At 37.0% G+C, this 16,530-nt stretch overlaps 1 protein-coding gene across 26 annotated transcripts in view; it reads right to left on the bottom strand.

Moving 5' to 3' along the window:
• The window catches only part of R3HDM2 (R3H domain containing 2), a 142,974-nt gene that overhangs the window by 92,487 nt on the left and 33,957 nt on the right, over nucleotides 1-16,530 (bottom strand). For 18 of the 26 annotated variants that reach the window (XM_081130294.1, XM_081130278.1, XM_081130272.1 and 15 more), the window contains exon 2: nucleotides 12,346-12,408. The exons of 3 other annotated variants lie outside the window; for them this stretch is intronic. The gene's annotated coding sequence lies outside the window, so the exon portion shown is untranslated. Of the gene's footprint in view, nucleotides 1-12,345; nucleotides 12,414-16,530 lie in introns of all 26 variants that reach the window. 5 more of the 26 variants (XM_081130285.1, XM_081130276.1, XM_081130282.1 and 2 more) reach the window with 1 other exon arrangement.

The raw sequence follows: 16,530 nt of genomic DNA, 5'->3' as shown, positions 1-16,530 counted from the left end.
CCCCTGATTCTACCACCCCCAACTATATGTTGGAGCCCAGAATTCCCTACTCATGTAGTCCCAAGCCCATTTCTAGGGCCTTCAGGGGATCTCTTCTCAAACTCTGTCCTCCCATAGACAATACCCACTATTATACATATTCCATGGTCTGAATGGTGAACAAGGAACAGATGATGAAAGGGGTGTAGAGGGAGACTAGACTTAGTGGGTCTTCCTGCACTATCCCATACTATCTCAGAAGTTTGAGGAGTCCAAGAATTCTGGCCTCTAGATCTTTATGAAAATACACCTGTCCATGTAGGAGGAGAAAAATTTTTCTAAGTTTTTAAAAATCTTGATTTATAACTTAAATATTTAGACATATGGAATATGTGCTCCCTTCCATTCATTGTCCTTGCCTTGAGACTAAAAATTATTAGGAGCAGGCCTACCTAGCCCTATCACATACCAGCTGCGTGATCTCAGATTAGTAATCATCTCTGTAAGTCTCACTTTACTGACCTGTAAAATAAGCTACCTAAAACCTCCTTCATAGGATTTTAATGCAATGAAATAATTTTCAAAATAATTTTGCAGGGAGGGAACCCACGGTATGGGAGAATGTATTTGCTATTTGCCAATGATACATTTGATAAAGGATTTCCAAAATATACAAAGAACTCATGCAACTCAACAAGAGGAAGACAATCCAATTTTTAAAAATGGGCAAAGGACCTGAATAGATACTTCTCCAGAGAGGATATATGGATGGCCAACAGACATATGAAATAATGCTCAATGTTGCTAATCATCAGAGAGATGCAAATTTAAACCACAATGAGGTATCACCTCACACCTGTCAAAATGGCTACTATCAACAAATCAACAAACTATAAGTGCTGGCGAGGATGTGGAGAAAAGGGCACCCTAGTACACTGCTGGTGGGAATGTAGACTGGTGCAGCCATTATGGAAACCAGTATGGAGGCTTCTCAAAAAATTTAAAATGGAACTGCCATTTGAGCCAGTGATCCCACTTCTAGGAATATATCCTAAGCAGCCAGAAACACTAATCAGGAAGAATATATACACCCCTATGTTCACAGCAGCATTATTACAATAGCTAAGAACTGGAAACAGCCCAAGTGCCCATCAATAGATGAGTGGATAAAAAAGCTGTGGAACATTTACACAATCGAACACTATGCAGCTGTAAAAAAGAAGGATCTCTTACCCTTTGAGAGAGTATGCATGAACCTGGAGAAAATTATGCTAAGCGAAATAAGCCAGTCAGAGAAAGACAAATATCGCATGATATCACTTATATGTGAAATCTAAGGAACAAAATAAATTGATGAACAAGATAGGACCACAGACATGGAAGCATGAAACAGACTGACAGATCTCAGAGAGAAAGCGGGAGGAAAGAGATTAATCAAAGAACTTATAAGCATATATGCACGGCCTGTGGACACATATAACAGACAGGTGAAGGCCTGGTGGGGGGAATGAGTAGAGGGGAGCAAAGGAGGGGAAATGGGGGACATCTGTAATACTCTTAACAATAAAATGAATTTTAAAAATCAATAAGAATTCTGCAGGTGCCTGATGCACAGCAAATATGTGACCAACTAAAACTATTATTATTGGCTCTGCCATCACTCCTCTGCCATCACTCCTCTCCCAAGTATGGGGAAAAAAAGGACCATAAGGGCAAAAAAGTAGAGGCAATTCAGAGAAACCACAACCAAAACAGCTATTTATGGGTCTCATTATAGGGATTTCTGTCATTGACTACATGGAGGTCTAGTGGTATTATTTTTCTTACAATAATTTCTCTTACTAAAATGTAAGCTCTACTTTTCTTTTTTTAAATATATCTTTTTATTTTTAAAATATATCTTTATTGATTTCAGAGAAAGGAAGGGAGAGGAAGAGATAGAAACATCAATGATGAGAGAGTCATCATTGATTGGATGGCTCCTGCACACCCCCGAATGGAGATCGAGCCCACAACCCCGGGCATGTGCCCTGACCGGGAATTGAAGCACGATCTCCTGGGTCCTAGGTCGATGCTCAACAGCTGAGCCATGCCTGGTCGGGCTAAAATATATCTTTACTGATTTCAAAAAGAGGAAGGGAGAAAGACAGAAACATCAATGATGAGAGAGTCACTGATCAGCTGCCTCCTGCTTGCTCCCTACTGGGGGTCGATCCTGCAACCCAGGCATGTGCCCTGACCAGGAATTGAACTGCAATCTCCTGGATCATAGATCGATCCTCAACCACTGAGCCATGGTGGCTGAGCTCTACTTTTTCTAGCTTACAAAAAAGATAAATGTTACCTAAATTTATTGTGGTAATCATTTCACAATATAAGTGTGTCAAGTCAATATGTAGTACACCTTAAACTTATACAGAACTATATGTCAATTATATCTCAATAAAACTGGAAAAAATGTAAGTTCTATAAAAGCAGGGATTTATCCTTTCTCTTCATTGTCATATCCCTTACTCTCAGTTTCTTGCATAACAAATAAGTATTTGTTAATAAACTGTTAACTACAAAAAGCAAGTAGAGTGGTTATCTGATACCCCAACATCAATATAATATGAAAACAAGCCTGGCATAACCAGAAAATGAATTATTTATATATGGTTACTTCACTTAGCTGCTTCTTCTAATTTCAGAACAGTTTCCTTAAAAATGAAATTAATGAAAACATTAGAATATATCTTTAACATGAGGACATTTCTGCTTTCTTCAACTTCACTTCGTTACCTACCTGCACAGGGATACTAATAATACTCAGTAATTTTACACATAATCCTACCAGAGAGGAAAATTCAATTAACTAAATTGTCCTAAAGCACTTGTTTTAAGTGCCAAATATGATGGAATGTAGTAAAAAGAAATCCAAAATAGCAGGTTACAAAAAGGATCTTTCCTACATGTCTCTCATGCTTTTATCCCTAACCCCTTGAGTCTTGCTTGTATAGGTCAATCCCATCAACTCCTAAGAACTCAAAGCGAGTCTACAAACTATAACCTACATCCCATCATACTCTCAAAAATATATTTTGGTTCTCAAATTTCCTTAACATATTTACCTCTCTGATGAATGCTCAGTTCCAAACTAAAGGTTAGAATATTGTGGCAGAAGTAAGAAATTTGGAATCAAATCTATTCTGAAACAAATTGAAACAACCTTGACAACATTATACATGACAGTCTCAGATAGAGAGAACAATGGCTGGAAAAAAGTTCAGCAGCACATTCTGCATAACTGAGAATGAAAAGTCTGTCAACAAGAGGGACACGTTGCATACGTGCTTTTTGTATCACATAAATCCCCAAACTAGCCTGGGTACTTATTTTAAAGTTTATTTTAATAAAATTGCATCCTCCATATTGGTTTGATTCTGAAACACACCTAAACATAAGGCATTCATCTTAAAGAAATACTACTCTTGGTGACCTCAAGATACTATCAGCAAAAGATAAGTATGATGTTATTGGGCACTGGCAAAATAAACTCCCAGTACCTTAAATTCTATGATTGGACTTACGTATATTAATGTAACTCCTCCCTGAACAAAATTCAAAGCCCCTTACAAAAAAAAAGACACAAAAGCCAACAAAGCTCCAATATATTCTATTCTAGACTAAATATACAAAGCTATAATTACTAAAGCTAATTAGCATTCTCAAAATTAACATTCACTGCAATGCTCAAGGGATTGTAGGGGCAAAAAGGAGGTATGGGCAAATAAATCCCACTAAAAAGATAAAGTTCAGTTGTATCTCTCTAATAAAGGCAATTGAAGTTAACCAATGTAACTTGCTAGGAGAAGAAAAATGATTATCGATCTCCTAAATATAAACTAAAATATGGCACTTTTTGTTGCTGTTATCACTGGGATGTGGGAAATAAATGAGCTGGAAGCTCAGAACTGTGATAATGATTTTGTAATAAAGATAACATGAAAGATCCTTTCATTTATACCAAAATATGTTGTTTTATGAAGAAAACACATTTTAAAAAACAATAAATTCAATTTTTACAAAATCTACACTAAATCATCTTTTTCTATAAGATCACCACACCAGCCCGGCCAGGCGTGGCTCAGCGGTTGAGCGTCGACCTAGGATCCAGACAATCAGGGTTCGATTCCTGGTAAGGGCACATGCCTGGGTTGCAGGCTTGATCCCCAGTCGGGGGCCTGCAGGAGGCAGCCAATCAATGACTCTCATCATTGATGTTTCTCTCTCTCTCTCTCTCTCCCCCTCTCCCTTCCTCTCTCTGAAATCAATAAAGATATATTTAAAAAAAAAAAAAGATCACCACACCAGAGTTGTACCATATGATTCTCCCTAATCCTAACTCACCTTTACCCTAGCAAAGGATATAATTATGGTATCCTGAGTAAGAAGATCAGTATTCTGTACAGTATAGATTTTAGATATTTGATTTCCAGCTTGGCACTCATAAGCTGTGTGATCTTGGAAAAGTGACTTAATCTTTTAGTGCCTTTCTTATCTGTAAAAGAAACATAATTCTAACTATCTCATGGGGATGTAAAGGTTAAATGAGTTAATATACAGGTAAAATGCTTAGACACATGGAAAGCCATTTAAATGTCAGCTATTATTTTTGTAGTTATTTAATCTTCTCTAAAGTAAACAGCAAGAGTGAGTTCACTAGTTTTAAAACTTGGAAGAATATAGAAATACTATTATTTATTTTATGGCTCCAAGACTGAGGGATCTGCTTGTATAGAATGAACAGAATAAGTAGGCCCAGAGTGACATCAATATGCATTTTCCTCTTAGAGACAAATATTCTGGGATGCAATCTAATACTTGTGTGCAAGTAGAATGAAGTTCTCTCTCTGCACCTACCAGGAACATCAATGGTGCAGGAGACAAACAAGTAAATTATAATGTATAATATAACTACAGCTGCTCAAAGGTTAAATGGGAATAGAGGGAGCAGGTATCTAAATCATACCAGAAAAAGGGCTTCCAGAAGGAGGAAAATTAGGGATGGACAAATAGTATTTAGCCAAATAGAGAAGTGAAGAAACAGACCTAGATTCCATATTTACCAGCTGGAGGACTTGAGAAAAGTTACTTAATCTCTCTAAACCTGTTTCCTCATCTATAAAATGGAATAATAGTAGTTCTTTTTCTGGAAGGCTGTGGTAAGATTAAATGAGATAATATATATATAAAGGGCTTAGAACAGTGCCAGGGACATAGTGTGAACCCCAAATCACAGTAATATTACTAACACAGATGTATGCTTTATCAGAACTGCAGGTATTGCAAAAAGAAAGCTATAGCATGAGAGATTCCAAGATGGTGGCAGATTGAAGCTACACTGACACTCTCCCAGGACCAAACTGGAATACAACTAAAATATAGAAAAACGATCCTGAATAACCAACTGAAGACTAGCTGGAGAGAACCCTTATATCCAAGTATGTAAAGTGGAGACCACACAGAGACTGGTAGGAAGTACGGAGGTGAGAGAGGGCTGGCTGGGCTCCCACAGGCACCAGCTGAAGCTCCCTAGGGATATCTCAGCTGTGGGGGATTCCTACTGAGAACTCTAGAGTCTAAACCCCAAGCTGGGTTCCCCAGCCCAGAGCACCAGAACTGAGAAAGGTACCCAAGTAACAACTGACTGTGAAAAGCAGCAGGGTTTCTGTCTGCCAGGGAGAGACAACCAGTAATGCAGGTACCCTCTTAAAGGGCCAACACACAAAATTTCACATGCAGCCACTCGCTTTGGGCTCCAGAAGAGGGAGGGCAGAGTGGACTAGAGCTGTGTGAGAAAAATCTGGGGATGCTGGCTCCGGGGATAGAGCTCGGAGGGTGGCCATCTGGATTCCTGTGCTGAGTCATTTCCCCATACTGTAGAGGGCATATTTCTCAGGCAGATCTTTACCATCCAGGCAGCTTTTGCCTGGGGGAGGGGGATGAAGCAATTGCCCCACCCTGTTGGAAAACCTCTTGTGCCACCCTGTGGAGTTTACATTTTGCTGTGGTCTACCGCTTAAGGCTCATTAAGCAGAAAAATCAGCCTGCAGGCAGAGGCAGACCTCTGGGTGCTTTGAGTCTTTGCCTGTTCTGCTTCTGGACCTGGGGCTAGAAAAGCAGACCTTGGTGCACATCTTGGTCCTTTCAAAATGCACCCAGCCCCAGCACAGGGAGCCACAAGCTGTGGGTTGCCGATAGCTCCAAGTAGGGTACTCAAGGCCAGTCACAAACAGTGTCTGACAATGGCGTGCACCAGAGACCCTCCAAAAAGACTGGGAGTCCTAGCAGATCTCCCTAATACATAGAAACAAACCCAAACAGGCAGCCAAAATGAGAAGACAAAAAAACCCCCACAAGTCCCAAATGAAGAACAAGAGAATTATCCAGAAGAAGAGCTAAATGAAATGGAGATAAGCAATCTATCAGATACAGACTTCGGAATAATGATTTTAAGGATGCTCAACAGTATGAGAAAAGATATGGAAACTATGAAGGACACTAAGAATGACAGAGTAGAAATAAAGAATACATTGGAAGGGATAAACAGCAGGTCAGTGGCCAGTTTGGCTCAGTGGTTAGAGCATCGTTCCTGGATTGCAGGTTCAATCCCTGGTCCCTGTCAGGGTATGTGAGGGAGGCAACCAATCAATGTACCTCTCTCACATCGATGTCCCCCCCACACCTTCTACTCTCTCTCTGAAAAGCAATGGAAAAAATACCCTTGGGTAAGGATTAACAAACAGACAATGGAGTAATATCTTAAAAGACTGAATGAAAAACTATCATCCAAGAATTCTATACTTGGAAAATATCTTTCAAAAATAAAGGCAAAATAAAGATTTTTCAGACATACAAAAACTGAAAGAATGCATCAGCAGCAGACCTGTACTAGTCCTTCAGGCTTAATGAATATAACAAATAGAAATATGGGTCTATACAAAGAAATGAAGAGCACCAGAAATGATAACAATTGGGTAAATATAAAAACTTTTTTTTGCTCATTATTTAAATATATTGGTTTAAATGATCAACTATTCAAAGTAAGAATAACTTAAAATATATTATACAATTTATATATACAAGTAAAATGTATGACTAGAACAGGGCAAGGATCAGGATGGAAGAAACAAGTATATTATTGTAAAGTTGTTACACTACACATAAAGTAGTATAATGCTATCTTGAAGCATAATATATGGCCTGTTACAGGAAAAATGGCAATCAATAGAAACTCACTCAGGAATCCCAGACATTGGACTTATTACTTTAAATCAGGCACCTTAAATAAGATCAAAAAAGGAAAAAGGAAAGGAAACCATAACTAAAGAATTAAAGGAAAAGTATCAGAATAATGTGTCACCAAAAAAAAGAATATTAATAGATAGAAATTATAAAAAGGAACCAAATAGAAATTTTGGAGTTGGAAAAATAATAAGGGAAATGAAAAACATCAGTAGAGGGGTGTGATACAATATCCGAGCAGACAGAAGAAAGAATCAACACGCTTGAAGCTAGGTCAATTAAGACTATCCAGTCTGTGGAACAAAAGGAAAAAATAAAGAAAAATTATTAAAGCCTCAGAGACCTGTGGGGCACCATCAAGTATATCAACAAATTCATTATGAGAGTCCCATAAGAGGAGGAAAAAGGGAAAAAAGAATATTTACTAAAATAATGGCCAAAATTTCTCAAATTTGATTAAAAATACTAAATCTGCAAATCCAAGAAGCTCCTCAGAAACCATGGAGGCCAGAAGGCAGAAGGAAGATATATTCAAAGTGCTAAAAGAAAAAGACTGTCAACCAAAAATTCTATACCCAGTAAAAATATCCTTTAAAACCAAAGGAGCCCTAGCTGGGTGGTTCACTTGGTTGGAGCATCATCCCATGCACCAGAGGGTTGTGGGTTGAATTTTTGGTGAGGGCACATGCCTGGGTTGTGGGTTCGATCCCAGATCGGGGCACATAGGGGAGGCAACCGATCGATGTTTCTCTCTCATATCAGTTTCTCTCTCTCTGTCTCTCTGTCTCCTTCCCCCACCTTCTAAAAATCAGTAAGAAAGGAACATATCCTCAGATGAGAATTTGAAAATTTAAAAAATATTTTTTTAAAAGGAGAAATTACGACATTCCCACATAAAAATGAGAAAACTTATTGCTAGCAGACCTAGACTATAAGAAATACTATAGTCACTCAGACTAAAATAAAAGGACACTAGGTAGTAACTCAAATCCAAACAAAGAAATAAAAAGTACTGGTAAATGTAACTACATAGGTAAGTGTAAAAGACAGTATAAATGTACTTTTTGTTTGTAACTCTGTTTCCTTCTGATTTAAAAGACAACTGCATAAAGCTAAAATTATAAATCTGTGTTGATGGGCACACATGTATAAAGATGAAATTTATATGATAATAACAGCACAAAAGAGGGGAGAGGGAACAGAGCTATACAAATACAATGTTTTGTATACTATTGTAATTGTTATGTATACTACTGTAATTGAGTTAATATTAACTGAACTACGTTGTTATAAATTAACATGTTAACTGTAATCTCCAGGGCAATCACTAAGGAAATAACTCAACTTCATAAAGGGAATCTACAAAACCCAGTAAATAACATCATACTTAATGGTGAAAGACTGAGTACATTCACCCTAAGATTAGTAACGAGACAAGGATGTACAGTTTTGCCACTGCAAAACCATATCTAGAAAATCCTAGGGAACCCATTAAAAACTAATAAATAAGTTCAGCAAGGTTGAAAGATACAAGATCAATATACAAAAATTGACTGTATTTCTATACACAAGCAATGAACAGTCCAAATATTAAATTAAGAAAAAGCTTCATTTAGCTCGCCCAGACGTGGCTCAGTGGTTGAGCATTGACCTAAGATCCAGGAGATGGCGGTTCAATTCCCGGTCAGGGCATATGCATGGGTTACGGGCTCGATCTCCAGTTGGAGGTGAGCAGGAGGTAGCCAATCAATAATGACTCATCACTGATGTTTCTCTCTCTCTCTCTCCCCCTCCCTTCCTCTCTGAAATCAATAAAGATACATATAAAAAAAAAAAAAAAAGAGAAAAAAAACTTCATTTACAACAGTAACAAAAATAATAAAATACTTAGGTATAAATTTAATAAAAGAAGTGTACGGTGTATGGTTAAAAAAAAAAGTGTCAGACTTGTATACTGAAAATTACAAACTACTACTGACAAATTAAAGATCTAAATAAGGGGGAAGATACCCCATATTCATGGAATGGAAGACTTACTGTTACTAAGACGGTAATACTCCCAAAACTGATCTAAAGATTCAATGCAATTGCTATCAAAATCCTAGATGGCTTTTTTGCAGAAAAATTGACAGACTAGTGTAAAATTCACATGGAATGCAAGGGACCTAGAATAAACAACATAACGTTGAAAAAGAAGAATAAAATTGGAAGACTCACATTTCCTGATTTCAACTTATATACACAAAGCTACAGTAATCAAAATAGTGTTGTAGTAGAACAGAAATGAATGCCCAAAAATAAACCCTTACATTTATGGTAAACTAATTTTCGACAAGGGTGCCAAGACAATCAAATAGGCCAAGGACAGTGGTTTCAAAAGATGGTGATAGGACAAGTGGATACCTACACTTTAAAGAATAAAATTCAAGCCATACCTCATATCACACACAAAAATTAACTCAAATCACAGATTTAAATGTAAGAGATAAAACTCTTAAAAGAAAACTCTGAAATAAATCTCTGTGACTTTGGGTTAGGTGAAACCTTCTGAGACACACTAAAAGCATAAACAACAAAAGAAAAAATAGGTAGATTTCATCAAATTTTAAACTTTTGCCTGTAAACAATACCATCAAGGAAGTGAAAAGACAACTCAAAAAAATGAGAAAAAATATTTGCAAATCATATATTGGATAAGAAACTTTTATCCAGAATAAAGAACTCTTATGATTCAATAATAAAAAGTTATCCAGTTTTTAAAAGGCAAAGGACTTAAATATACAGTACTCAATAACAGATACACAAATGGCTAAACAGTACATGAAAAGACACTCAACATCAATAGTCATCAGGGAAATGTACATCAAAACCATAATGAGATACTACTTAGAAATGACACACCCACTAGGATGGCTAGAACAGACAGACAGACAATAAGATGTTTGATGAGGACAGACAAATTCGAACCCTCATACATTGGTAGTGGTCATGTAAAATAGCACAGCCACTTTGGAAGCAGTCTGACAGTTCCTCAAAAAGTTAAACAGAGTTACAATATGATACAGCAACTACACTCCTAGGTATATACCCAAGAGAAATGAAAACATATGTCTACACAAAAACCTGTGCATAAATGTTCATAGCAGCGTTATTCATAGTACCCAAAAAGTGGAAACAATCCAGATGTCTACCAACTGATGAATGGATAAACAAAATGTAACGTATCCACACAATAGACTATTATCCATAAAAAGGAACAAAGTGCTGATACATGATACAATTTGGATGAACCTTGAAAACATTATGCTAAATGGAAGAAGCCAGACACAAAAGGTCACATATTGTCTTACTCCTTTTTATATGATATATCCAGATTAGGCAAATCCAGAGACAGAAAGTAGATTAAAGATTACCAAGGGGAGAAGAGAATGGTGAGTGATTACTTAATGGATATGGGATGGTTTGTGCAATGATAAGTTGTAAAACTAGAGAGATAATGGTTGCATAGCATTGTAAACATATTAAATACCACTTAATTGTAGACTTTAAAATTGTTGATTGTATATTATATGAATTTTACCTCAAATTAAAAAATTAATTTGGAGGGGAAAAGTGTATGTCCATACAAAGATTTGTACACAAATATTCATAGCATAGCTTTATTTGTAGTTGCTGAAAACTGAAAACAACCCAAATGTACATAAACAAGTGAATGGATAAACAGTGTTATAGTTATACAACAGATTGCTACTCAGCAATAAAAAGGAATGAACTACTGACACATGCAACAGCATTCATGAATCTCAAAATAATTATGCTTAGTGGAGGGGAAAAGCCAAACCAGAAATAAATAAATGTGAGAGCATACACTTTACAATTCCATTTATATAAAATTCTACTCAATGGAAATTATTCTATAGTTACAGAAAGTTGATCAGTGGTTGCCTAGAGACCACAGAGGTTGAGGGACAGATTATATATGGGAATAAGGAAATTTGTAGGGCTGATAAATATGCTCATTATCTTGACTGTGGTGATAGTATCATGGGTGAACACATGTCAAAACTTAAAAATTGTACATTTTTAATATATACAGTTTACTGTATGTCAATTAGAGCTCAATTAAGCTTTTTTTAAAAAAAAAAAAAAAGATGGAAAAGGAAAACTAGGGCAATGTACTCCTGCTGGCCATTCAATAACTGATAAGGTAGTAATAAAAGCAGTTTTACTTTACCTTGTTATAGAGACAACACTTGGCAAGATTAAAAATGGAGAAACACTCAAAGTAGCAGATACATCTGAATTTTTTTAAACTTAAAAATACTTCCATTAATCTACATTATAATTTCAGTCTTTTTTGACTGATCTTTAGTCGTAGTGCTAGAACCCTCCCAATTCTGGCAAGTAATACAATTAATGTGATCTGTAAATAAGCATTTAGATACACCAAGAAAGCTCTTATAAGAAACTCTAATAGGATTCTTAAAAGCTAAAAATGTGTGCGAACAGTATCTCAAGTGTGACGAAATCAACAAAAAAGACTCCTACTATCTACATTAATCACCTCTTAAGAATTCCCCAGTTACAGATATTTTACCTTTTGTAGATATTTATTCGAATAAATTTAAACTATTTCAAAATACTGTATCTACTTTCTAAAAAGTTAGAAAAGCCTTATAGTTAAAACCCTAAGCTGAAATTTTCTTTACCCAAATGTATGTCCACTGTTTTAAAGACAATCAAACAGTATGATGTATTTTACTAGTAGGAAATAGTTATGGAAATGGGAATGAAGTTCAGTCAATCATAACCATTTCATATTCGTAATATTTATGACAGGTGAGGAATGACATCATCTAACCCAAGTTACCATTGTCCCTCACTTTGACTATAGCAGTAGCCTTTTTGTTTTAATTCAGCTGAACTCAATCTTCATATAGTCTCTAAGTCTCAACTTCATTAAATGAGTACAATAACACTTCCAATCTCATGAGGTTGTGTGAGGATTAAATAAGAATACAGGTATAACACTTAGTTTGTTGTCTAGTATGTAAAAAGTAAATGCTACCTATTCATTACCTGAATAAATGTTCAGCCTCCATGAGTCCAGTGCTGGAATGGCATCACTTATAAGAAACAAGTCTAACCTCAAAAAAAAAAAAAAAAGGGGAAGTTAAAAGCAATTTAAATCTTAGTATGTTGAGACTGTCAAAGAAAATAAAAGGCTGTCTTTCACAATTCCTTTTCCTCACAATGTTTCTATTAACTCTACATCTGCCCTGAACCCTCTATATCCACCCCGTCGCTCAATTCACTGCTCACTTAGCTCTTTCTCCTCTATTGATCCCCTTCTTATAAGCAGTTCTCAACTTTTTAATATAAATTAATCATCCAGTCTTATTCCTTGAAATTCTTCAGTTGTTTTTTTTTACACATTATCCTTTTACACAAGTTCAGAAACTGGGCTAGCAGATCTTGAATCTCTCTTAGTAGGTGAGAAGCAAAAGTAGAGAGGCCAGAGACACAATTTTCTTGAGTACAGTAAAACCTCGATATAATTAATTCGGGTGAGGGTGTGTCCGTTAAAGCTGAAAGTCTGTTATATAATTAAGCAGGTTTTCTCAATGAATATGTTTAAAAATTGACAAATTAGTTTACCTGTTTTTACTAAGGTAGACACGTTTGTGTAATTAAATTATGTATGAAAAGCTTAATTTCACAAAAAAGTTTTCTGTATGTATTACAGTAATTTTAAATTTATACTGAATAGGTCTAGTAAATGCATGCATTCACCAGTCACGGAGAGTAAACAAATACACATGGCTGGGGTGTGGCTTAGCGCATGTCAGAACATCAGCCTGCACATGTTAAAACTGCTGCAGAGCCGGGCTGGTGTTCCTCAGTGGTTGAGCATTAACCCATGAACCAAGAGGTCACTGGTTCGATTCCTGGTCAGGGCACACGCCCAGGTTGCAGGCTCAATCCCCCATAGGGGGCATGCATGCAGGAGGCAGCCAATCGATGTTTTTCTCTCACATTGATGTTTCAGAAATCTTTCTATTCCTCTCCCTTTCTCCCTCTCTAAAATCAGTAAAAACATATTTTTAAAAAAAAGCTGTTGCAGAAAGTCATGCCAGCAACAACAGAACCAATTATCACTTGCCATACGGTGTGATCACCTGCTAATCATTTGCCAAACATTGTTTATGAGCAGTGACTTGTGGATTTAAATATGTAGACTATATTTGTAGATATGTAATATTTATTTATGTTTACGATATTACTAGTGTTTCTCTAAAATACAGCCTATTGGTAAAATTTGTTAAAAATAACAGTGAATTAATAACAAAAAAATAACCTGTTAATTTAAGAAAATCTTGGTTAAAAGCATGTTAAAATTAACAGGGTGTTAATTTTAACATATCATTTATGGACTGGAAATTTTGTCCATTAAATCCAAAGTCCATTAAATTGAGGTCCCCAAAATGGAGGGTTTACTGTATAAATAATTATTGCAAACACATAATTTAATATCTCCCCACCTCAACTGTAATATTTATTATTATTATTATTGCTCTTACAGCACTGAGGGTTGGCTGTTGCTTAATCCTCTTTAAAAACCCTAAGTGCTGGGTGCCACCACTAGAACCCTTAATATGTCCAAGCCAGTCTGTGTTCTTGGAAATCCACAAAATACCTAAGCCCCACTGTGTTCTATGCTGAAGTGAGGAGTATCCCTAACTCATCATTTTGTTTCATAACACTATCCCGCAATCAAATCACCAACAGCTGTCTTCCCAATATCATACTAAGATTTCTATGAAAAAGCTCTAGTTTTTCTTTTTTTTAATATATTTTTATTGATTTCAGAGAGAGGAAAGGGGAGGGGGAGAGAGCTAGAAACAGCAATGATGAGAGAGACTCATTGATTGGGTACTTCCTGCACACCCCCTTCTGGGGATGGAGCCCACAACCCAGGCATGTGCCCTGACCTCCTGGTTCATAGGTCGAGGCTCAACCACTGAGCAACACTGGCTGGGCTCTTCTAGTTTCTTTACAGCCCCTGCACCTCAGGGTTTGGGGATTATAGAAGTGTGGTAGTTTGGTTAGGGTTGGGAAGCATGGCCAGAGGCTACGGGTCCTTCCCTTTTCACCACCAACCTTGGTTCTGAAACACTGCCTTGCATAGTGAATTTCCTCCCCAGGACATAAATGCCTTGTTTTCCTCTATGCAAAGAAATTACTAGTTGCTTTTCCCCACAGGCCCTCAAACCATGCCCAGACTTGTCTGATTTTTAAGTGGGCAGAGTAGGTTCACACTGAGATCCTTGCCACACCAAGAGCTCACTCCCCAACTCTGAGTCAAAGAATCAAGAGCAACATCATTCAAACCACACACTAGTACTTACTGCTGTAATGGTTTTCTTGCCCTATGTAGTCTTACCAAAATTAAAAGTGGTATACTTTCTGATAGAAGTTCCTTTCTGCTGTCCATTCTCCATAACCCCATATAGCTTGCAGTTTCTTAAAATGCAATAGATTCTTTTAAAAAAAAAAAAAAATCTATATATCTTTATTGATTTCAGGAAGGGAGAGGGAGAGAGACAGAAACACCTGCCTCCTGCACGCCCCCGACTGGGGATGGAGCCCGCAAACCCTGCATGTGCCCTGACCTGGAATTGAGATCCTAGGTCGATGCTCAACCGCTGAACCACGCCTGGCCAGGAGTAATACCCTCTTAACTAATCTCTCCACTTCCACTCTGGGCACTTTTATCTGTTTTCCCCAAAGAAGCATGAGTGATCTTTTTAAAATATAAATCAGTCCATGGTTAGAGCATCATCCTGCTACACCAAGGTTGCAGGTTCCATTCCTGATTAAGACACATACAAGAAGCAACCAATGAATGCATAAATAAATGGAAAACCAAATCGACGTTTTTTCTCTCTCTCAAATCAATCAATAAAAAACTTTTAATTAAAAAAATTAAGTGTAAATCAGATCATTTAGCTTTCTTGCTCAACAAGCTTCCTCCCACCAACGGCTTTCCATCATCCCAAGCAAGGTCTAGAGTCCTACAAAACATGACCACTAACTATTCTTGAACAAACCTAATCACATACTTCCCACAAGGCCTTTGTATTTGTTGTTCCTCTGTCCAGAATATGCCTCTCCTATCAAGGAAAGGAAGGGTCTGCCTCCCCTTAAGTAATAGTACATATGTCACTACAAAGAGGTGTTCCCTGACCACCCAATCTGAAGTAAGGAAAATCCCCTTTCCTTTACTCTCAATCACATCACCACTTCTATTTTCTTCATAGCACTTATTACGCTGTATTTATTATTTATTTGAAAATAGTTTATCTTTTCAAACAAGAATTCAAGCTCTTTGAGGGCAGAAATCTTGTGTGTTTTGTTCATTATCTATACCTCCAATGCCAAATAGTGTCTGACACATAAGAAGCACTGAAAACAGTTCTCTAATTGAGTCATTTACAAAACTAGGTAATACCTTTGAAAACCTAACTTAGGTTTTAGATTTTTAAAAGTTTTTACAAACTTATTTGTACAGCCAATAAGATGGCCAAGCTGTCAAACCCCTGTGTTCTCTTCTTCATTCTAACAATCTGCCTTGTATTCTCCGAAAGCTCCCTTCCTCTCTCTGAAGGTAAAATTTGCACTCAGAAAATAAGATGGCAATTGTATCTGGCAACACTGTTCTCTGGGCCTATGGGGCCCAAATCCAATGTTCTCAGGCAGTAGCAATTCCCAAAGATCTGGCTACCAGCATTGATTGCAGAGTAGTGCCTCACAGCCCAGAACAACTAGGCTAAACTGACCCAAGCTGCAAAACCCTGTCAAAGAATCAGGGATTATAAGAGTTCTATGAAGCACTCCAAATGCCTTTAAGATAATTTCACAGGAATACAAAGACTCAGTTAAGCTATATGACTAATGGTGCATTCTATAAAGCCTTAATAATGACCCTGTCCCCAGAAAAACACATACTTTGTCCTAGTCTTCTAATCAGATGCATTTAGCATCCAACATCCATCTTTTGCAATAAAATACCACCTCTGAGTTCTTATTCCTATCAAATTATCACTGGTTTGGGCCCTAGATGGGTGGCTAAATTGGTTGGAGCATCATCCATACACCAAAAGATTGCGGGTTCAATTTCTGGTCAGGGCACATACCTAGGTTGTGGGTTTGATCCCCAATCAGGAGACAACTGATTAATGTTTCTCTCTCACATGTATGTTT

This window comes from Miniopterus schreibersii, assembly GCF_964146895.1.
Source record: "Miniopterus schreibersii genome assembly, chromosome: 2".
Lineage (NCBI taxonomy): Eukaryota > Metazoa > Chordata > Mammalia > Chiroptera > Miniopteridae > Miniopterus > Miniopterus schreibersii.
This window is presented reverse-complemented; position numbering and strand designations above follow the sequence as displayed.